The sequence below is a fragment of the Eptesicus fuscus genome, chromosome 15 (assembly GCF_027574615.1).
Source record: "Eptesicus fuscus isolate TK198812 chromosome 15, DD_ASM_mEF_20220401, whole genome shotgun sequence".
Classification (NCBI taxonomy): Eukaryota; Metazoa; Chordata; class Mammalia; order Chiroptera; family Vespertilionidae; genus Eptesicus; species Eptesicus fuscus.
The window spans coordinates 2,763,534-2,788,012 of NC_072487.1; the positions used below are offsets into that span (position 1 = coordinate 2,763,534).

The window sequence follows — 24,479 nt, forward strand, 5'->3', positions numbered from 1 at the left end:
TCACACACACACACGTACCCTCACTCACACACACATGTACACACACCTATACACTCACACACACACGCCTACACATACATATATGCGCACGCGCACACACACACGCGTGTACACACACGCTCGCACGCGCGCGCGTACACACACACACTCTGACACGGCCCAGGTGCAGGCTCGTGAGGGGAAGCGTGCCCCTCACGGAGGCTGTGTGCAGCTGGCTCAGCGGCCCTAGAGGGGTGCTGCCTACTCGCAGTCTTGAGGACAGAGGAGCTGCTTGTTCCTAGCACAGGAGAGCAGACGAGAGCAGGATGGTACTGCTTTGTCTCAGGAGACGGGAGGGGCCACACAGATGGCTACCTTGGCCTACGGATGGGTGAAGTAGCCTTGAGCAGCCCTGTTTTCTGAATGGGGATTGTCTCAGGCCTGCTTCCCCTTGAAGCAAACCCTGGGACAGGGTGTGAACGTGAGTCCTTAATGGAGGAGGCCCGGGGATGCAGGCTAGTGACGAGGACGGACAGAGGCTGGGATGGGGAGAAGTGGGAGCGGCTTGTTCAATTGTCCTGGTTTTGTGAACTGGTGGATAGGCCAGCTCTTATTAAAATTAAATTTTACCCACACGCAATTAGGTCAATTACATGAAAGCAAAGGCACTGCTATCGCACCGGCTCCTGGCTCTGTGGTGTGTCTCCACCAGCCACGCTGAAGGTCACAGCCTCCCCACAGTGCTGGCGAGCAGCAGGGCCACGGAAGTGGAAGACCGGCCCTGCCATGTGGAATCAGCCAGAGGGGGCGCACTGCATCCTGAAAACATGCAAATGTTGTAAGGCAGGCCTTGGAGCTATTGGAGAGCTGGTTGGAGAGCTGGCCGTCAGCACCTGCCTGGTGGGAAGGCATGCTGTTGAGCAGGTAACTGTGAGGATCCCTGGGTTGCAATCCCACTGGGGAACCCTCTAGAACATTTGCTGAGTCAGGGCATTTGTCCACCAGCTCCCACCAGTCATTGGCTAAAACTGGTGCCCAGGACAGTGTGGGTGCTAACTTCCTGGTACCTCCACCTTCCCCACACACAGGCCAAACTGGCTCCATCATTGGAGAAACTCGGGGGAGACAGGCTGTGGACACTGGCAGTCCCCTGCGACCTTGTATGGCAGATGCACAGTGTGCCCACAGCAGCATCACCATGGCACGCTTAGCTCTGACCACACCTCGCCAACCGCTGGCCACAGCGCCGCCCTTTTCCTGAGGGAACGTGTTAGATTTTTATCAGGACTGACAAGACACGTTACATCAGACTCCACTTCATCCCTGATTTCACTTCGCAAGAGGTCCTTTAACTGTTTGTGTACAATGTCTATCTATAATAATAAAAGCGAATAAATTCAGAAGGAATCCAGATGTCCTTCCTTCTGAATTTTATGCATCGGGCCTCTAATGTTTTATATAAACACTATTGGCTCGGTGCACGAAATTCGTGCACTTGGAGGGGGTCCCTCAGCCTGGCCTGTGCCCTCTCACAGTCTGGGAGCTCTCAGGGGATGTCTGACTGACGGCTTAGGCTCATCTAAGCCGTCATTCGGACATCCTTAGCGCTGCTGTGGAGGCAGGAGAGGCTCCCACCACCACCACTGCGCTCGCCAGCCGTAAGCCCAGCTTCTGGCTGAGTGGCACTCCCCTTGTGGGGTGCACTGACCACCAGGGGGCAGCTCCTGCATTGAGTGTCTGCCCTCTGATGGTCAGTGTGTGTCATAGCGACTGGTCATTCCACCGTTTGGTCGATTTGCATATTAGCCTTTTATTATATAAGATGCTGGCACACAATAATAATTTCAACCTATTGAAGTGAAAGGCAATGTGTGCCCTGTGGTCCCAGGAAAGGCTGGCTCATGCTGTGCAGGTGGGATGCAAGGAACTGAGCTCAGAATTCACCAAGTGGTTTCAGATCACAGTAGACCTGAGCCCAGAAAAGCCTCTTCTTCATGACTTTTAACATGGCCTAACACAGCACATGCCCAGGCCAGAGGCAGCAGGCAGCACAGGAGCTGTGGGACCAGCACTCTCCCGGCGGCTCCTGCCCCTTCCCGGCCTGCCTCACGTCTTCTCAGGACGTCTCCAGACACAGGAGCCCAGCCTCCAGCCCTGCACCTGAATGAGAACTCAGACTGTTTGTGAGATCGAGTGTGCTCTCTGAATGTACATTTTCATCCAAAAGCACAAGATTAAGATAATGTAGAGACTCTCCATTTTCTGGCAGCTCCACCGTGAATTGTGTTAGCAAGCTTATTCCACTGACTAATTTTTTTTGTAAAGAAATAGCCCTGACCCTGGCCCATGTAGCTCAGTGGTAGAGTGTCACCCATGCACAGAGGGTCTTGGGTTTGATTCCCAATCAAGGGCACATACCTGGGCTGCAGGTTCATTCCCTGACCCCAGTTGGAGCACGTGCAGAAGGCAACCAATGAATGTGTCTCTCTCACATCTGTGTTCCTCTCTCTCTGTTTCTCTCTCTCTCTCTATGCTCCCCTTTCTATTCCCCCCCTCCCTTCCACTCTCCCTAAAAATCACCGGAAAATAATCCTCAGGTGGAGTGAAGAAATAGCCCTGGCTGGTGTGCCTCAGTTGCTTGTGCATTGTCCCATGTACCAAAAGGTTGCAGGTTCAATTCCTGGTGAGTGCACATGCCCAGGTTGCAGGCTAGGTCCCCAGTAGGGGGCATGCAGGAGGCAGCGGATATGTGTTTCAATCTCACAGGAATGTTTCTCTCTCTCTCCCCCCCGCTTTCTCTCTAAAAATCAATAAAAAGGAGTCTTACCAAAAGAAATAAATACAGTAGCCTGGGAAGAAATGAAAGAATGAGGCTGACTCAGGGTTGCAGGTTCAATTCCTGGTGAGTGCACATGCCCAGGTTGCAGGCTAGGTCCCCAGTAGGGGGCATGCAGGAGGCAGCAGATACGTATTTCAATCTCACAGGAATGTTTCTCTCTCTCTCCCCCCCGCTTTCTCTCTAAAAATCAATAAAAAGGAGTCTTACCAAAATAAATAAATACAGTAGCCTGGGAAGAAATGAAAGAATGAGGCTGACTCAGGGGATCCCCACTTGGGTTTTCTTTCGATGTAACTGTAGGTAGCACATCTATATATATAAAAGCCCAGCAACCCTTATGGCAGAACTACCAGAATGACTGGTTGCTATGATGTGCACTGACCACCAGGGGGCAGAAGCTCAATGCACCGAGTTCATAGGTGGCGAGTGCAGTGGCTGTGGCGGGAGCCTCTCCTGCCTCCGTGGCCGCACTAAGGAGTGGTGAGCCAGGCAGTAAGGAGTGAACAGGCAGGCAGTAATGAGCAGTGAGCCAAGTGGCAAGGAGCAAGGGGTCCCAGATTGCGAGAGGGTGCAGGCTGGGCTGAGGGACCCCCGCCCCACACATGAATTTTATGCATCAGGCCTCTAGTCTATATATATAAAAAGTCCAGCACTGGAACAGCGGAACGACCAAACAGCTGGAACGACCGGTGGCTATGACGTGCACCATGGCAGCCAACCGACCTGATCCGGGCCCTGATAGCACCCCCCACCCAGCCAGCCTGGCCCCCAACATCCCAATCAGGGGCGGGGCCAGCCGGCCAACCTCCCACAGCCCCTTCCCCCTACCAGCCCAGCCCAACAGACTCCCATTGAGGTATGCCAGCCAGACCCCACCCGTGCATGAATTCGTGCACCACGCCTCTAGTAGAGAATTAAGGCCTTTGGATAGACTTGCCTGGGGAAATATGTGGTTCAAGTTTCTTGTTTTCCAGACTTAGTGCTGGCTCTCTGGGCAGGCGAGGAGTCAGAAGGGTGCAGAGCAGTTGGTGAATGCCTGGAGCCCAGCTCCCAACTCAGTAACAGGCTGCCCTGAAACTATCACCAGAGGCTGCAAACCCAAACAGACCTGACCTCCCTGACCCGCTCCAGGCCAGTGCAGTGCTGGGCGAGAGTGCCGGGAGCAGGCGGCCTGTGTGATGGTCACTTCCACGAGGTCACACACTCCCAGATAGTCACCATTCCCATCCCGGCAACAGCAAGCCAGCCACGTGGCTCCCCCCACAAGCATGGCCTCAGTCTGCCTGGGACCTTGACTTTGCAGATGGGAAGGCAGGGCAGCTTTCTCTGCTGGGATGATTCGAAGCTGGGGCTGATGCACCGCATGCTTAGACTCCACAGAGGAAAACAGTATTTGGGGAGAAAAAATCATTCTTAATTTCAAAGGAGAAGCCGTTGTTAGATTTTTATCAGGGCTGACAGACACGTGTTACATCAGACTCCACTTCATCCCCGATTTCAGTTCGCAAGAGGTCCTACAAGCGTTTATGTATGATGTCTATGTTTTATATAAATATGCTGGCGTGCAATCAATGATAATTTCAACCTATTGATGTGAAAGGCAAACAGTCACTAGCACAGGCCATTTGCTCCGAACCCTGGCCGTGAGCCAGGCTCTGGTGCCCAGCAGAGAAGGCACCTGCCCCGTGGGTGCTGATTCCGTTTCTTCCCACAGTGAGATCAAATCCCTTCCAGTTCAAACCTCTTTGGTTTTCTACTTCACCTTCATTCTGTCTTTTGTTTTTCCATGTTCTAAGCTTTTAGCCCTTATCACTGTATTTTGTTGCTACAAGAACAGGTTGACTCATGGGATGTTGATGTGGAAATACATGGAAATCTGAAGGAGGTCTCGGAGCCTAATCCACATGCTGTACTTCTCCGTTTCTGAATCCAGGGGAAGTGCTGCCTCTCCCAGGAAAGGCTCACGCATCGCAACAGGACAGTCAGAAATCCCTCCGAGGGTGAGCAGCGCCCGCCCCCAGACCCCCCAGCCAGGGAAGAACCCCTGCCCCTCAAGGGTGCTAATGGGGGCCTTCCAGGAGGAAGGGAAAGGGAGAACTTGAAGGCATGGAGCTGCCCTGAGAGGAAATCCCCAGAATTTAGGGGGGCTGTGTGACAGGGGGCTCTCAGGAGCTGTGGAGGTCAGTGCTACAGTCCTTTGGAACCCAAGGGGACTGGTAGGAGAAGACAGGCACCCATGCGGACTGGATTGGGCTGCTGGACTACAAACCGGGCTCATGGCCTCAGTGCCAGTCCAGGCCTGGAGCTCTGGGGTCATTTCTGCCTCCCTCCAGATGGGCATCCAAGTGAGCCAACTATCAGAAGCATTCACCGTATTTTCTGGGCAGAACAAGAAGCCGGAGACGTGCAAGAGCCCCTGAACACTGCTGACATCATATTCGTCCCAGTCAGCTTGGTGGCACTTGAAATGCATTTTCATTGGCTTAGAAAAATAACGTGACATTTCTTGTACTTGAACGTGGTGCCATGTATCAGCTAGCATCAGATCAAGTGCACAAAACAGAAGTCGTATGTCAGCAGTTAAGGAAGACAGGGATTATTTTTAACTTGCATAAACAAATCCAAAGAAGACAGCCACAGGCTCCTTCTAGTTCCATTTCACTGCTCGGTGAGTGACTTCCCACTGCAAGGCCACCTACTGGCCCAACACGACTGCTGGAGCACACCCATCGGGCAGTGTTCCAGGCAGGGAGAAGGACAAAGGCGAAAGGCGAAAAGAGGGAGTCTGCTCTCCTTCCTTCTCTTGAGGTGCTTTCCTGGAAGTCCCAGAAACATCTGCTGCTTCAATCAGGAGCCAGAATTCAGGCAGGATCCCACTGCAGGCTAAGAAATGTGGGTTTTAGAGCTATGGCCCACTCATCTCACTAGCAATCAAGGCCCTCATCACTTGGGATATCCCCAGGCTTCAGGAGCTGAATGCTAAGATCCAGGACAGAGGTCAATTAAATATTTATTACTATGCCTCAAGCGCCTAAACCCCAAAACTGTTTTTTTTCCCCCCAGAAAAACTGGAAAATGTGAATATTTATGCTTAATAAGCTATTTTAGCTAACTTTTCTTTCTCTTTGTGTTGATTTTATTTAAAATGTCCCCCATCATTGTCTTCATGTTCAGTCAACTTCAGAAAGCCACTAAGATTTATCTAGCCCATGAGTGAGGACCTGCAATACATTTAAAAAATTTAAGTTATAATAGCGATTTTCAACTGGTGTGCCACAAAAAAATTTTAAAACAAGTAATACCTATTTAGTCAGGGGCACTGACCTATTTTCTCTTAGACTCAAAAGTATAAAAATGACAATAATCGACACAATAGCCATCTGGTGTGAATGAATCAAAATTATACTATTTTTTGTCAGATCGTCAAAAATTCATCAAGTAATTGATGCAAACAAATGTAAAGCTGCAAAGAGGACAAGTGGCAGGAACTGGAGAAATATTCTTCGTTACCAACCTGGAGTGGGTTGTGAGGGCTGACCTCAGTCAAGAGTGGGAGAAGGCAGCTCCAGCATAGCGTGGGGCGCCATTCAAACTGTGCTTCTTGAAGGGCACCTGGGGCGACTTAAAATGAATCCACCCCTGGCCCCACCCCAGGGATCCTGACAGCATAGGTGTGAGGTGAGGCATGGGCTCCCCTGACAATTTCAACATGCAGCCCAGTTTGGTCAACTGCACTGGCTGAAGGAAGGGAGTAATCACCAGGGTAGATGGAGCAAGGATGATGCAGGGTCCTGGCGACCAAGAACAGAGGCCGCCTGTTTTCCCACTCAGGACAGGAAAAGCGGACATGATCATAAGCATTTTCCAAGATCCAGAGTCTTCTGAGGTCAGGACTGCAGGTGGGAGGCTGCAGCAAGAGTTGCTGGAGTTTACACTCTCCTAACAATGTGAGCAGCCAACGACTTAGCCAATGTGAGCTAAGGAGGGTCTCCCTCTGAGCTTGTGCCCTTTCTCACTCCAGATCTGTGCATTCAGGAAAGTGCAGGGTACACAGGAAAATCTTGGCATTCCTTGTGGGGGGGGGGGGTTACTTTGCAAAGGAGGGCAGCCTGGTTCAGGGGGTCTGCGGGGTGGGCGCTATTTTAAGTCCAGCAGGCATTAGAAACAGGTTACCAGAGAGCACTCATGGAGCCCTCCGGGCAGCTGCTGTCTTGGTTATCATCCACTAGTCTCACTGGCCTGTTCTAACTGCTCCTAAATTGTCACCTGGCTCCTCTTTACACACATACACTGGCGTCTACTGCCACAGTCACACTACCGGCTCCTCCTAGAACATCTGGTTTCTGCAACCCACTCTTAGAAACATCTGCATCCTTGTTGTCAAAGAAGATCCTGCCCCATGACCTGCAGGACATTCTGCACAACAGTCCAGCTGCTGAGCTTGGGAGAGGCTGGTGGGCCTGCCTGCCACACCCTCCTCCTTGACTCCTCTCTCTAAGGCCAGCCCCACAGCTCGCTTGGCTCTCAGACTGCCTGCCCCATCCTGCAGATCCCTGCCACTTCCCAACCATGTGCTGTCCTCCCTTCCTTTCCTGCTCTCCCCCTTCAGTGCCCCCCCCCCACCCCCCGCCACTCTGCATCACTCAATCACTCACTTCTGGGTATCTGTGTACAATGGCTTGGCTTTTACTGTCTTCCCTCCAAGGAGTTCGAGGATTTCCTTCACAACCAGGCGTATCCCGCTTGGTGTTATCTCTAACTCTTCAGTCATTTCAGCATCTGCTTCCTGCTTTCTCTGGGGCCAAATACCTTTATTTTTCTTTTATTTTGAAGTGTCTGGCTCCTGACCCTTGGTTTGCTAGAAAGCTGACTTCCAGGCGACTGGGGAAATGATAATAATAACTCCACTGTATCTGGCCTCTTGCTCTTAGAAGCTCATATGCATTCCATACGTGTGAGCTCATTAACCTCCCAGCATCTCGGCAAACCAAGGGAGTGACAGGTGTTTACAGGCAGGGAGCGCACTGGCCTTGAGTAACCTCTGCACAATCACGGGGTGAGTCACAAGGACTTAAATAGAAGCTGCCTAAGTTGCAATTCAGTTCTTTTTCCACTCGGTCCATCGGCAAAGAGTTTCTGCTTTATTGTTTCACTGACAAGTGATATGTACACCACCCAGACAGGCATGTTTCAAAATCCCCAGCGCTCGCTCACTGGCACCAGGATAAAATCAGCACTGTTTTGCCTGATATACGGGGTTCCCCTTGTGGTAGCTGCTTCAGCCATGGCAGACCTGCCCACTTCCATCAGCCCTTCGCCCCTCCTTTGAACTCTACTCCTGCTGAACTGCTTGGCATTCTGGGGGCTGCTGCTGCCCCTGTGAGGGCCACCCCTGGCTGGGAAGCACAGAGCTTCGCCCTTTCTTCCAACATCAGCTCAAATGCTGAGTAGAGCCATTCTCTTCCAGGCTCATTCTCCTTTTCTCCTTAGATCTTCACGCGTGATCCCCAGGAAGGCGAGATCCTTTTATTATTTTATTATAACCCTTTCTTTCCATGGTTTTATTGTTTGATTCTAATTTTTTCTTTCCATGTTTTATTACTTGATTGTAACTCTTCCCATCAGGCAGAGGGCAGGGGACATGCATTCCGGCTGGAGCAGTGTTCAGCCGTAGCTGTGCTCCCCAGTACCCAATCTCGCTGCTGCAAACCACGTTTGATTTTACTCCTGATGTGAGTCAGGGATTTGGGAAGAGAGGGCCTCTTATAGAGCCAAAGTAAGATGTGCCCTCAGAGCTGTCTGGGCTGGCCCTTAGTGATGGCTCACTCACATGGCCAGCAGGTGACGCTGGCTGCTCAGTGACAGCTGAGTGGGCTGTCAACTATACTGTGTACTCATGGCCCCTGGCACAGTGGTCGCGAAATAATCAAACCTCCCATATGGAGACTGGCTCCTATAGACCTAGGATCCTGAAGAACCAGGCAAGAGGCCTGGCTTTGCCAACTCGCCACAGAAGTCACTCAGTCTCGCTCCCACCGCACTCTGCTGGTCACAGTGAGTCATGGGCCAGCCCAGGTCCCAGGTCGGGAATCTGCCTGGACCTCTGCGTGAGGGAGCGTCAGGCTTGCCCTGCAGAAGAGTACGTGATCAGGAGCTGTCCTTGCATCTTGTTGAATAACACAGCAGGTGGCACCACTTAAGAGAAACGGAAGGGCCATAAGTGAAGCCGGCCTCTCCCCTTGGCACTCTGCGACAGTGACTTCTCCAGTGGTTACAGAGGCCCCAGGCGTTTGTACAGCATTCCCAATGCTTGCGGCCTGAACCACCAGCAGTAGCTCCAGAGCACTTGTTTAGAAAGGGATCTCAGTGCCCCATTCTAGACTCAACAACTGGAGTCGGAAGGTAGCACCGATGTGTATATTTCAAACCAGTCCCCACCTAGGACAACTGCAATGTGCTTACGGAGAGTGGAGAACAGTGCAGCGCAGGGTATTATTAGTTATGTCGGGTACAAGTTCCTCCGGAACTGAGTGATTTAAAGCAACCGCCACTGATGATCTCCTGGTGCCCATGGGGCAGGAATCAGGCATGGCTCCGCTGGTGTCTCTGAGGTGCTGGCCAGGGCTGTCGGCATCCCAAGGCTTGCTTTGGAAAGGCTCACTCCTGTGGCTGCTGGCAGGCCCTTAGGGTCTTTCTGGCTGGTGACAAGAGATGTTAGCTCCTTGCCACATGGGCTTCTCACAGCATGGCCGTTTGCTTCGGTGCAGCCAGCAGGCTGTGAAGCTGAGAGAGCGAGCAAAAGGAATGAACTGTGTCTCTACAGCCTCATCTCGGAAGTGACATCCATCCCATCACTTTCGCCAATTCTATTTGCTTGAAGCAAGCCGCAGTTCCCACCACACTCAAGGGGAGGGGATTACCCAGGAGAGTGAATACCAGGAGGTGAGGATTACTGGGCAAACAATTTGAGAAATAACTTTCCCTTGCCCTGCCCGTGTCCTTGATGCACACACACTCCATGTCTCTGCCCAGAATTCCTCTTCCGAGTCTTCCTGCTGACCACTGTGGAAGACTATTCCGCTGGACTCCCCTACCCTGATTAATGTGTCCCCCCCACATAAAACTCACTTAATCTCTTCACCCGTCTGGGCCCGGTCTGCTGTGATGGCAGGGCCTATAGATTTCCCCCTCTGTGTGCCCTGAGTGCCTAATGTGCTAAGAGCAGTAAAGGAAAAGGAGATAACAAGGAGGGTAAATAGGTCTCTTTTTGCATAACCCACTGGGTAGACACCACTTGCTGAAGCAGAGAATGGAGGAGAATTTTAGGTTTTAGGGGACAGATCAGAACTTGGCCTTTTAGCATATTGTGTTAAAGGAATCTTTGAGATAACTATGTAGTGATCCCAAGTCAGCCCTGACCTTTCTGAATTTGAAACTCTGAGGATCAGTCCAGCATGGTGATATCGATGTGTGTATAGTTAGTAAATCAATGCTAACTGAAGCCAAGACAGCATACAAATACCTACAAGTAACCAAAACCTCAACCAAAATGATGCTGACAATAAAAATATCTATGGCCTCACATAACAAGAAAAGTAGAGAAATGCCCATATTCAATGGTAGGACTGGGAGGATGAACCTGCAAAGGTATTAAGGTGCAGCTGATGAGTGGAAGGAACCAGGAGAAGGTGTGACTGAAGCTGAGGTAGACAGGATCCACAGATGACGCTGCGCATCTGTGCAGAATGCCGCTGAAAAGCACAGCAGGCGGAGATGGGAGGCCATTAGCTAGCTACCTGAGCCAGAGATGCCTGGATGGTGAGGGAAGGGCAGAAGCTGGATGAGAAAGGCGAGAGGTGACTGGGAGGTAAAAAAATGAAGACAAAATATCAGCAGCTCCTGTGAGAAATGCCTATAAATGCAAAGTAGGAAAAAGTAGCTGTAGCGTGTTACGTTTTGCTCATGTTTTTGTTTTGTAACAGAAACTTAAAAGCTTTTGATCAAGATGGCGGAGTCAGTGAATGCTGTGTTCGCCTCCTCCCACCACCACATCAAAATGACAACCAACTTACAGAATCACCCCCTGGAGACCTGCCTGAAGTCTAGTGAACAGAAGCCCTGGAACTAAGGGAGAAGAAAGAAGCCATGTCAGGACTGGGAGGAGGGGTGGAGAAACGAAGCCGGCTGGCCTACTCCCATGAGTGCTAGTGAAGAATTGGGGGATACCTCTACTGCAGAGGCCCGCCGGCCCCACACCAGGTCCCTCCGCCAGGAGCATCCGGGCCAGGAAGAAGAGTCCCCACCCCACCTGGCTGTGAACATCAGTCAGAATTCCGTCCTGGGGAGACGCAGGGCTGCTGGAATACCAGGTGTTTCTGTAGGGTCACACACAGACTTACAAACGCTCGCCCTCCGCTCCAGAGGAGGGACAGCAGACCAAAAGGCAAAGGGAACCCAGCGGGGGGAACTACATTGTGTGGCTTCAGGGCAACAGCTAGAGGGACAGCCACCACAGTTCCAGTGTTGTGCCCTCCCCCCACACAGCCTATAGGCACAGGTGGCACAAACGTGAATCTGTACAAACTGGCAAACACTGCTCGCCGTACACTGGCCACTCCTTGAAGCCCTGCCACACCCAAGTTATGCACTGCCACCAGCTGCTCCTCACAGGCAGCCAGCCTTGGCCTGTGCTGCAGACTTTCCTAAAAACTCTCAAAAAGTCCCCCAGACCCAGGCAGGCAGTGACTGGCCTTGGTGTGCCTGTGCCTCTTGCAGAGAGGCCCCAAGCCCAGCGTGATGGCAGCCGGCATCAATTCCAGCATGGCCTCTACCATGGGCCTCTGGGCTCAGCATGGGCAGCCACCAACCATAGATCACTTCATAGCTCCTACCACGAGCCAGGCACAGACAGCAGCTGGCCTTGGTCATCACCAGAGCCTGTCCTAAGAGGCCCCAGAACCAACACACCCAGTGGCTGGCTTCGGACCACACCAAAGCATCACCCAATTACTTCCACCAATGACACACCCACAGGAGTTCATCACCACGCCACCAGTATTATGAGAAGTTTTAAAGACACTTCCTTGAGAAGGGGGGGGGGGGGGGGAGAGAACATAAATATGAATAATAAAATGACAATAACTACATACCTATCAATAATTACTTTAAATGTAAGTGTATTAAATGTTCCAATTAAAAAACATAGGGTAGCCGAAACCGGTTTGGCTCAGTGGATAAAGCGTCGGTCTGCGGACTGAAAGGTCCCAGGTTCGATTCCGGTCAAGGGCATGTACCTTGGTTGTGGGCACATCCCCAGTAGGAGGTGTGCAAGAGGCAGCTGGTCGATGTTTCTCTCTCATCGATGTTTCTGGCTCTCTATCCCTCTCCCTTCCTCTCTGTAAAAAAAAAATCAATAAAATATATTTGAAAAAATAAATAAATAAAAATAAATAAATAAAAAACATAGGGTAGTTAAATGGATAAGAAAACAAGAAACATATATATGCTGCCTATAAGAGACCCACTTCAGATCAAAAGACACACAGATTGAAAATAAAGGGATGGGAAGAGTTATTTCCTGCAAATACAATGAAAAAAAAAAAAATCTAGGGTAGCAATACTTATATCCGACAAAATAGACTTTAACCTTTTGCACTCGGATGTCGAGTGTGACTCGACACAGTTAGCATCGGTAGCAGCTCGTATGTTGAGCCACACTCGCCATGTAGTTTCACCGTGGCGGGGAAGGAGGATTTTTGTCTATTTTTCCAGTATCTTTTCTTGTTTTCATTAGCATAAAAGGACAAGTAAAATGTAAATGCCGTCTCAACTGCTGCCACCACCTAAGCTTATCTTTTGCATAGGCAGCGATCTTGAGTAGGAGGGTCCAAGGCATGAGTCGTTGCATCATGCCTTTTTGAGCTTGCATCATCTTCCCTCGGTAAAGAACCTTATCTTTTCGTCTCCTAGGTTTGTTTAGGTTTCTATCAGCATATCACAGATGTTGTCATGACACAGGGTTTAGTTGGATGATTGGTTTGCCCCCTAGCAGTCGCACGTTCTGAGTGAATTTCCCCTCCTCAGGATGGATAAGTTTTCCAAAGACATAGAAAGCAGCGATGATGAATTTTACTTTGAAAACGAAGAAAAAAGTGAAAAATGTAATAGTGACGAAAGTGAGTTCTCCGAGGATGCGAGTGGAGATGATGAACAAATTGCTGGTCCTAGTGGAACTATAGAAAGGAAAAAGTCCCTTATTTTGCCCAAAGATCTGGCTGAAAGTACTGACAGTGACAGTGACACTGAATTCATAAAGGCAAAACGAAGACGCACAATTGTTTATTCGAGTGAGAGTGATGGAGATATAGGTGATATCATTGAGAAATCGGGTATAAGACCCAGTGAAAGTTACGTTTCTAGAGGAAAACAGGAAAAAGGAAAGTGGACATCTACATCTGTGAATGACAAAGAGCCTAGCAGAATCCCTTTCTCCACTGGTCAGTTACATGTTGGACCTCAAGTTCCTTCTGGATGTACCACACCAATATACTTTTTTCAGTTGTTTTTTACTAAGATGTTGATAAAAAATATAACGGATGAGACAAACGAGTATGCTAGGCATAAAATTAGCCAGAAAGAACTATTCCAGCGATTCACTTGAAATAATTGGAAAGATGTGACAATAGAGGAAATGAAGGCTTTTCTTGGTGTAATACTAAATATGGGTGTATTGAATCACCCCAACTTGCAGAGTTATTGGCCCATGGATTTTGAGTCTCATATACCATTTTTTTATCTGTTTTCAAAAGAGAAAGGTTCTTGCAATTATTTTGGATGTTACACTTGAAAAACGACCAAAAGTCAAGTAAAGATTTGAGAACAAGAACCGAGAAGGTAAACTGCTTCTTGTCATACCTTGAAATGAAATTTAGGGAGAGATTCTGTCCTGGAAGAGAGATTGCTGTTGATGAGGCTGTTGTTGGTTTCAAGGGAAAGATACACTTCATCACATATAATCCTAAAAAGCCAACAAACTGGGGTATTCGTTTATCTGTCCTCTCAGATTCAAAATGTGGTTACGTACATTCATTTGTCCCTTATTATGGAGGAATAGCATCTAAAATGTTGGTGAGACTTGATCCCCTTTTACTAGCAGAAGAGTTTTAGAGCTTCATGAAAGATTGAAGAACTCAGTACCTGGTTCTCAAGGTTATCATTTCTTCACTGACAGGTATTACACTAGTGTCACTCTTGCAAAGGAATTGTTCAAGGTAAAAACACACTTGACAGGGACAATAATGCCCAATAGGAAAGATAATCCACCTGTTATCAAACATCCAAAGCTAATGAAAGGAGAGATAGTGGCTTTCAGGGATGAAAATGTAATGCTTCTTGTGTGGAAAGACAAGAGGATAGTCACAATGCTCAGTACATGGGACACTTCAGAGACTGAGTCTGTGGAAAGGAGAGTGAGTGGTGGTGGGAAGGAAATAGTTCTCAAACCCAAGGTCGTGACCAACTATACAAAGTTTATGGGGGCTGTTGATATAGCTGATCACTACACAGGCACATACTGTTTTATGAGGAAGACTCTAAAATGGTGGCGTAAATTGTTTTTCTGGGGGCTTGAGGTCAGTGTTGTAAATTCCTATATATTGTACAAATAATGCCAAAAAAGAAAAGTGAAAAACCGATAACGCATGTGAAATTTATTAGGAAACTAGTACATGATCTTGTTGGAGAATTCAGAGATGGTACACTAACTTCCAGGGGTAGATTATTATCCACTAACTTAGAGCAACGTTTAGATGGAAAGCTCCATATAATCACACCTCACCCTAACAAAAAACACAAAGATTGTGTTGTTTGTTCTAACAAAAAATCCAAGGAGGAAGAAGAGAGACGATTTATATTTGAGAAACATGTGAATGTAAACCAGGTCTTCATGTGGGTGAATGTTTCAAAAAAAATCACACCATGAAAAATTATAGAGATTAAAATTACTCTTTGAATGTATCAATAACTTGAAATATAAAAAAATCCAAATAAATAAGTTTGTATGAAAAGAAACTCCAGTTTTTTATTCTACTGCCACGCTTTGTAAAATCTGGGGTATTTAAAAAATTAAATCCCGAGTAGAATAAAGGAATCGAGAAAAAAGCAAGCGAGTGCAAAGGGTTAAAATAAAGGCCACCACAGACAAAGAAGCACTGGAAACTCCACTTCCGGGTATTTATCCAAAGAAACCCAAAACACCAACTCAAAAAGGCATGCGCATCCCTAAGTTCACTGCAGCATTGTTTACAATAGCCAAGACATGGAGGCAACCTCAGGGTCCATCAATAGACAAATGGGTAAAGAAAATGTGGTAACTACAGACAGTGAAATATCAACATCACTGAGCCGGAAAAAAAAGGGACAACATAAATGGGCATGATGTTAAGTGAAATAAGTCAGACAGAGAACAATACCTTATGATTTCACTTATACGTGGAATTTAAAAAGCAAAGGAAACAAACAAAAGAAACAAACTGCTAGATGAGAGAACATTTTGGTGGCTGCCAGGTTGCGGGATGAGTGAAACGGGGGAAGGGATTAAAAGTTCAAATTGCCAGTTATAGAAACAGTCACAGGATTGTAGAGAACAGCGTAGGGAATATGGGCAATAATATTGTAAGAACTATAAATAGTGTCAGATTATATAAACGTCTAATCACCATGTTGTACACCTGAAACTAATATAACATTGAATGTCAACTGTGACTGAAAAAAATTTTAATTATTTAGATTTAAAAAAAGCAGAGGATTCCTTCTGTCCATGAAGTGAAGGGGGAATGCAGGGTACATTCTAAAAAAATATCAGCCTAAGAATAAGCGGCTCTGTCCAACCTCAGCCATTCCAGCAATTTCCATTCATTTCACCTGGTAGGATATTTTCTTTTCTTTGTTTTAATATGTTTTTGTTGATTTTAGAGAGAGAGGAATAGAGAGGGAGAGATAAAAACACCAATGAGAGAGAAATTGGCTGCCTCCTACATGCCTCCTACTGAGGATCTAGCCTGCAACCCGGGCATGTGCCCTGACCAGGAATCATCAAATCGATGACCACTTTTCATGGTTGATGCTCAACCACTGAGCAATGTTGGTCAGGCCTGGTGGGATATTTCAGTGCTGATTCAAGATACTAAAATATTCCTGTTCTTCCCCACTAAAATTTGGGGTCCGTGACTTCCTGTTTCAAAAGCAAAAAAAGCAAATAAAAAAATAAGCCCCAAACAACTTTACCTTGTATACATACTACTAGAAGCCCGATGCACGAAGATTCGTGCTAGAATGGGCTTTCCTTTCCCTGGCTGCGGCACCGCCTTTCCACTCCGGCCCATCCCCTTTCCGCTCAGGCCCCAGAGCCGCCTCTTTCCGCTCTGGGAGCTGCCTCCTTCCACTCTGGCCCCTCCTTCCCACGCTGCCAGAGGCCCTGAAAGACCCGGAGTGGGACAGAACGCCTGCACCCCGCCCCCTTTTCACTCAGCGGCTGAGTATGCAAATTAACCACCATCTTTGTTGTGTTAATTTGCATATCACTCCTGATTGGCTGGTGGCATAGTGGAGGTACAGTCAATTTACATGTTTGTCTATTATTAGGTAAGATACATTTTTATTGTTATTTAAAATATAAAGCTTTTTAAAATATAAAAGCAGGCACAGCCCATTCCACCAACAACACACAATATGATCAGTGCAACACACTGTCATTTTATTGGGGCAGTTAGTTAGAAAGGGGCAGTGACAGCCACTAGGAATCTGCTTGTACTAAGAGAAGCAGTTGTTGGGGCATTCAAGCAAGTGAGGCTGGCACGTTCTGTTGGAGGATTCACCATGAGCAAGAAAAGGCCAGGAAGAGACTCACCATAAGGAAGGCCCAGAAATCCGCGGTGGAACTAAGGGAGCCAGGAGGCAGCTGTGGGGTCAGCTGGTAGCTATGTTGATCACGTGGTTCCTTCTGGTGAGTGTGCAGCTAAACATGGAATAGAGCAAAGAGAGTCATGCCATCCTCTCAGTAAAATGTGAGGCGGAGATGAGCTTCATGTCAGTGCCAGAAGCATCTGAGCCTACAGAAAACAAAGGAGAGCATGTCTAAAGGGTTTGGGAATGTCAGAGCCATATCTCATCAGAGTCACACCCCCCAGTCTCTCCAGGTCTTAACCCCCAGTCCTTCACAGGCCCAATGCCTCCCCACCTCCATCCCTGCCACTTCACTGACCCCTAAAGTACTTCCAATACCTAAGGATTGAGGTTTCCATGGAGGTAGGTGGGTTGAGAACTAGTGACACACCTAGTTGAGATACCACCATGGGGCAGATGGACGCAGGGACACAAGGCTCTGTAGACTTTCACCACTTGGACCTCAGGTGAAGGGTGTCCTTCACAACAAGCCATACCCCAGAAGGGCCACGATGCCTGTAGCTGGCCAGCTGATTCTTAAGGAGTCTGCCTGGGGTACACTGGCCATCTGACCTCCTGTCTAGGAGGCCCCAAGACTTCCTGACTGCTCCGTGTCACACCAATAACACACCTCGGAAGGTTCTGCTCTGCCTGACTATCTGTCTACCAGGCCCACTCATCTGGGTCCCCGATGTCAGGACCATTCAAATGCTAAAGAAGTGTCTACCTGCCTAAAGGACAGACACCCCTGAACCCACCTGCATGAAGAGGCAATTCATTTGTGGCAATTCTTTGGCCGTAAGGAATGGACCAACCTGATTAAGAGCAATGCAACGATTCAGAATAACCAGGGTCCATGCACACATACAAGGCCCACAGCCCCAGATGCCTCACTTACAATTCACAAAGAGCCTCCCATTCATATGCCCACTGTTGCCTGAATAGTCATGCTTCACACACACACACACACACACACACACACACACACACGTAGGGTGCTGGTGAATGCTGATCACTCAGGGGGTGCAGGAAAGACTGCATTTGTGGTGAATATCTGGTACAAATATTCCCAGCATGACTAATTTCAAGCTACCTACCTGATGAACAAAGAGCCCAGGAGAGACATGCACATCAACTATCTCAAGCTAGCATGAGCCAGTTCCAGCGCACTCCATCCTTTTTCATACCTACTTACACACTGAGTAGGACCCTCAACTCCCACCCCAGACGTATAAACAAAAACTAACTTACATATAGGTACATTTCTACCCCCACCTTCACTGAATATACAGATAGTCCACCTCTTACTACCTAAATTGTTAAAAACCCTAATCCCCTGAATATTCATATTCTAGTCCCACAACTATATATATACAACATGGGCCTGAATAAAAACATGGGCAATCAACATACCACCCAGATGTACACTGAATACCTACACACGCAGACTCTCATGTACCACACCAAAAAAAATCTATATGCAATCTCACAGTCTTAAAATACACTCCATGATTCCTGAACACACACACACACACACACACATACACACTCACACAACCTACACAGTCTCTTTGTTTTCAAACACGCAAAGTGAACTCTCACATTCCCTAGAATATACAGCCCATCCATAAACTCCAGGAACTCAAATACATACACAGTCACAAACAACCTCTACATATCAAATACATATAAGTCCACCTCACACACACTGAAAGGACACATACAAGCAACACCACCAAATTCTGCAAGCATTACATTCTGGAACAGATGTAAGAGGACCCTAAGCCTCCTGACACACTCACAAATCCCAAATACAGAGACTTCAAACCACTCATGAATATCCACCCCACACACTCAGATAGATACATGCAAAACACAAAAGCACTGACAATCCCTTAACTCTCACTAATGTGCATACACAACTCTCACACACCTATGGAAACACACACACATGCAAATATTCCCAATCCCTGAATATACAGACCCCTCAAACACTATACATTATGCCACCTCTCCAGGAAACAACCTCGTCACCTTCCTCTTCAATATATAAAAGGACACCATAGATATGTATGGTCTGTGACTATTTTCAGGCCTGGTGCGTGTTGTGTATGCTGGTGTCAGGCAGTGTTTGTACAATTTGATGTGGTGTTTGTATGACTTTGTATTCTGCGAGGTGGAAGAGTTCATTCTGTGTGGGAATTTGGGAGTGTGGGGTTATGTATATGTAGGTAGTGTGGCATTACATGTGTATCTGGGACATAAGATATAGGGACATATGTTGGCATATTTGTAGTGTACTGGGTATTTGTGAAGAAACACCAGCACTTTTCCCTCACCTTGACTATACAAACAGACCACTGCTTACTACCTACAACCAAACCCATGTAGAAACACTCTAGAATTCTCCAAAGAAATATACTTTAAAAACACCTAACAACCCCATAACCTATGAGCAAACTGACAATTTATACACCTGGTGACAGATATACACACACACCAGTATACATGTGCAAGACACAGAAATATCTCCAGAAAACCATATAAGAACTCCCAAATACCAAATTACCCCTAGCTAATGAGTCAGCTCTCACATCCACAAATACTACAAATAACCATATTACACACCTCTGATATATAGACACAATCCTCCCACTCCACTGTATAAGCACAGAAACCCCACTCTCCGTCAAATGCACACATACTCGGTACCCAAAATATGTAAGCCTTAGAGCCCCTACTGAAAAATACAAACACGTAGCTCCAGCAAATATCCTTCCCAACGGCCATGGCCCTGGAATACACACGTAAACTCCACACACACATTCTCCACAAGCCCCAAATAGACCGACGAACACCCAGTACACTGCAAATATGCAAACCCATCTCCCTATACGTATGTCCCAAGTACACTTCATGCCACACTACCTGCGTATACATAACCCCACACTCCCAAATTCCCACGCAGAATTAACTCTTCCATCCTACAGAATACAGCCCCACACACACCATACCAAATGATATAAACACTACTGCACACCCGCATATACAACACCCACCAGTCCTAAAAATAGTCACAGACCTGCCCTCTGCACACTGAAACAGGCGTAGATCACAAAAAGAAATACACATAACATTACAACATGCCCCGAATACACAATGATCCGTCTACATTCTCCAAATACAAAACACAGATCATACACCCAAGCAAATGAACGCCTGCACTTGTCCTAACATTGCCCTATGTGTATGCAGATAATCCTTCCAAATCGGCCTTTAGAAAAAACCCGGAATTCCAAGGGAGAAAAACAAAACGAGTAAATTTCAGCAAACCCCAAATTACAAACACATTACTACCAACTGCTTGAGTATCATGCACTACATCTCAACACCGTCCAAATACAGCACTCAACCCTACACACCCACAAAAACAGGCATGACCTCCCCGTGATCACAGACATCCGCAGACAAAGCGAGCGCACACATTTGAATCCACACCTCAGATTCCCGCCACCGAGTGCACAGGCAGAGACCCCAGGACTGCCAACCACCCCAGGCTTCACTGACCCCAGCCTGCCCGCCACCCCAGGCTTCACACACCCCAGGCCTGCCCGTCACCCCAGGCCTCACACACCCCAGGCCTGCCCGCCACCCCAGGCCTCACACACCCCAGGCCTGCCCGCCACCCCAGGCCTCACACACCCCAGGCCTGCCCGCCACCCCAGGCCTCACACACCCCAGGCCTGCCCGCCACCCCAGGCCTCACACACCCCAGGCCTCACACACCCCAGGCTTCACACACCCCAGGCTTCACACACCCCAGGCCTCACACACCCCAGCCCTCACACACCCCAAGCCTCACACACCCCAGGCCTGCCCGCCACCCCAGGCCTCACACACCCCAGGCCTGCCCGCCACCCCAGGCTTCACACACCCCAGGCCTGCCCGCCACCCCAGGCTTCACACACCCCAGGCCTGCCCGCCACCCCAGGCCTCACACACCCCAGGCCTGCCCGCCACCCCAGGCCTGCCCGCCACCCCAGGCCTCACACACCCCAGGCCTGCCCGCCACCCCAGGCTTCGGGGCAGAGGCATTACAGTCGGTCAGCAAGGCCGCTCCCTCAGTGGCGGGTGCGGGTGAAGGAAACCGCGGGCTGAGAGGCTCCATGGGGAAGGCAGGCCTGTGAACTGTGCGGAGGGGGGAGGCTTCGCCCTGTCCTCTCATTTCAATGAGGCGGCGGCTTCCTGCTGAACCGGAGGACGCTTTCCAATTCGGAAGAACTGCCGGGAGCTGCGTGTTCAGAAAGCGGGGGACACGGAAGGGGCCCCGAGGGGACAGCTCACAGGCATGACTGGACCCAGTGGAGGCCCCGCATCACTGACCGCCCCGCCCAACACAGCCAGTTAGAACCCATTCCCAGGGGAAACACCACCGGAAGTGAGCGGTGTGGGGGTGAACACAGACTTGGGGCAAACAGCCCACATGGTGAACAGCGGAGAAGAGGGGGACCCCTGAGGGGTGAGGAGGCCGCGCGCCCCTTACCTCCCTGTTTACCTAACGGACTCCGGAGGCCGCCATGCCAGGCCCCACACGCAGCCTGGGCGGCAGTTGGGGACCCTCCCTGCCGTTAGCGCATGCGCGCCTCTGGGAGCCAACCGCCCCAACGGATGCTGGGAGCAGTTGCAGGACAGAGCCCCGCCCCCAGTGGGCGTGCTCCTGCGTCCTGGCGCGAGGCCCCCTGGGAAGAGGCCCAGGCTGTCCCTGCAGCAGAGGAAGGAGGTGGAGGGAGGGGGCCCCTGGGAAGCCTCCTGCAGGTCCTCCTCCTCAGAACCTCCCAGCGCGTGTGCAGGGAGCACTGGGGTTTTAAAGCTGCAAACGTGCAGGCCATGCACTTAGCTGCCCCTGGGACAGAGGCTGGGAGAGGCGGGCCTGAAACATGTTGTATATGCTGGTGTCAGCGTAATAAAACATCTATAGTAGCAGAATCAACTTACTGACTTGAGTTTGTCGTGCTTTCCAAAGGAACTGAAATCATCCGATCCTCCTCCTGGTCATTTCCAAGAGTAGGGCATTTCCACCCCACAGGGTCTCTCTGAAGAGCACGCACATCTAACAACACTACTTGTCTCCAAGTGCACAGACTGAAAACTGCACAAAACACAAACGTGGCATCTCGCCATTCCTCCAATGTTACATGACGGGGGAGAGAGCTTTCTTCTGAAGCTTTGATCCATACCCGGAAGATGTCTTCGTCGGCACTAAATGCCCTCCCTTGGCCTTTCTGCAGGAACACTCCGAGAGCCGGCCCCAAGCACCTTTCACTACCCCTTCCATGGCCAGTCCGCCCGGATTGCCTTTGAGCTCATTTGATTATATCTGCTTCTTGCGCCTAAGACTTTGATGTAGTACAAAGTGATTGCAGTATTGGAACCAGGTAATTTTTCCCCAATGCAATTTTTATATCACTGGCCCTGAGCAGAGTCATTAAAAGCCTATCAAAGCCATGAGTGAGACTCTTGTACATAACCGGTTCCCTGACTGGACACGGGGGAGAAGCAACAAGCCTCCTTTTCTGAGTAACTGGCTACAATATTCCCTCACCTCCCTCTAATACAAAGTTATTGGTTGAAAGTCATTTAAGGTTACCTCCGAGATAAAAGCTCAAATCCTGATAAATGTCTTCAAGTTGTTCATTTTTTTCAATCCCCAGTAGTTTTTTGAAATAAAGTCCACCATCATTTTGCTTGAATTGCTCTCATCTCATCTCAGCTTCTTTTGAGTCAGCTTCTTAAGAGCCAACAGGAGGCTTCTTTTTAAATGAATGCTCACAGTGTGGAACGACCTTCTAACCCTCTCTTCTCTTCCCCAGCACCCTACCATCAGGAGGAATTCTGCTGCTATAGGGGGATTGAAGACTGACTCCCAAGAGATAAGGTTGAAATCCTCCAAAGTTGTGACCTCTCATCTCCTTTTATCAATTTCCTAACAATCCCCTCCTGTCACAAAACACAAATGCTTGTTCCTATCATTTGGATAGTGATAAACTGACATTTATGCACAATATGGAAATGAGAATCAAACAAGTTTCTTACGGGGTGTGACCATGATTCACATGCAGATGGGACCACATGGCATGCTGAGCCTAGATTCCAAAGAGCAAGGGTATATGATGCAGAGAGAACATTTGGAGACCAATGAGCAGGGCGTCTCGGCTCACACTGGCAAGCTAGGACTTAGGTGGGTGCAGGTTTTTATGAATGGGGGTTGGACATGGTGAATAGAATCCTGGCTTCCTCTCAAAATGCACATCCCCCTCATGTGTAGTGCATTTTAACACCTAGGAAAACCAGGACCTTAGGATGTTAACCCCGTTAACTTGTAAAAGCAGAATTTTTGTCTTCCTGTCTCTTATTTCTGTCCTAAACCCCACTGAGCCTAGATGGCTTTCACAAATTCCATATCCTCCAAAGAGTGTGCGTATGTCACGTGCATGTGCAATTGTGCTTTGTGGTGAACCCAAGGTGCACGCTTGAGTCTCTTTACTCACCTCTTACAGAGGTGAGTAACTAATAATAGCATAATAAGTTACTTGTTTGATAGAGTTGCCAGATAAACACAGGATACCAGTTAAATTTAAATTTCAGAAAACAGCAAACAGATTTACAGTAGAGGTATGTCCCAAATATTGCATGGGACACAATTATCCTAAAAACTAATTCATCGTGTATCTTAAAATCAAACTCAAGTGTGCATCCATTATTTGCTAAATCTGGCCACCTATTCTTTCATGTATTTTAAATTTTAAGGTACTCTAGGACTTCTTGTTCTAAGAATCTAGCCTCCAGAAATAGAGGAACCATGTTACCAGTACAAAGACAATCATTGTAGTATGTATAAATAATATTATATATAAAATAAATATATTGGAACATGTATTAAGTTTTAACCAGAGGAAAAAGCTGAGAGCATTTTGTAAAAATGAAAATAGCATGCATTTGCTTTTGGTTGCATAACACATCTCTGGAAAGACTGAAAGGAAACAGATAACATGGGCATCCTGGGGGGCAGAAGACTGTGCTCCCAGGGGAAGGAGGCGGGAGAGACTCCTCACTGCATTTTCCATTTTGCACAATTTGACTGTGAATGATACAGAGGCATTACTTGTTTAAAACATTATAGTAAAATCAAAGGTTAACAATTAAACACTGAACAACCTAATACTCTGAGAGACAAAGAGTGGTGATTTCTGGCCTTGCCCTGTAGGCTGCAGGGCCTTGCCCTGATGGACTCGGGCAAAGGGGATGGGTTGTAAGGCTGGGCCGGCTGCATCTGCAGGGCTCCCAGCACTGGGCGGGACTTGGGGCCACAGGACTGCTTCCTAAGGAATGAGGTGCACACAGCCACCGAGCATGCCGCTTCGGCGGGGCCAATCCTAATTTCAAACACTGGGATCCGTGAGCCATAAGTTCCCATTATTTCTTCAGGCCGCATGTTCTGAATTTTGTTCAGAAAGTGTAGCCTGCGTTGAAGTAAACCAAGACCAGATAGGAAACAGGTGAGGGACCCAGAAGTAGGGTGATGGATCAAGAACTGAAATACAGGGCACATCAGGTAAAGACTTTGTGCTGTGAATCTAAAATCACCAATGTATAAAGTGCCCGAAGAGCCACACACCAATTGTGTTGCCTCTTAAATTCAAAAGGAACTGCTGGTTCTTGC

At 48.4% G+C, this 24,479-nt stretch overlaps 1 long non-coding RNA gene across 7 annotated transcripts in view; it reads right to left on the minus strand.

The window, feature by feature from the left end:
• The window catches only part of LOC114228160 (uncharacterized), a 34,279-nt gene extending 12,900 nt beyond the window's left edge, over positions 1-21,379 (minus strand). For 3 of the 7 annotated variants that reach the window (XR_008558398.1, XR_008558394.1, XR_008558395.1), the window contains exons 1-4: positions 21,315-21,379; positions 20,858-21,050; positions 17,518-17,574; positions 16,725-16,926 (exon numbers count right to left, since the gene is read on the minus strand). This is a non-coding gene — a long non-coding RNA (uncharacterized LOC114228160). Of the gene's footprint in view, positions 1-16,724; positions 16,927-17,150; positions 17,206-17,517; positions 17,575-20,857; positions 21,051-21,302 lie in introns of those variants that run through there. The other 4 variants (XR_008558396.1, XR_003614262.2, XR_003614261.2 and 1 more) reach the window with 4 other exon arrangements.
• Positions 21,380-24,479: the final 3,100 nt, after the last annotated feature.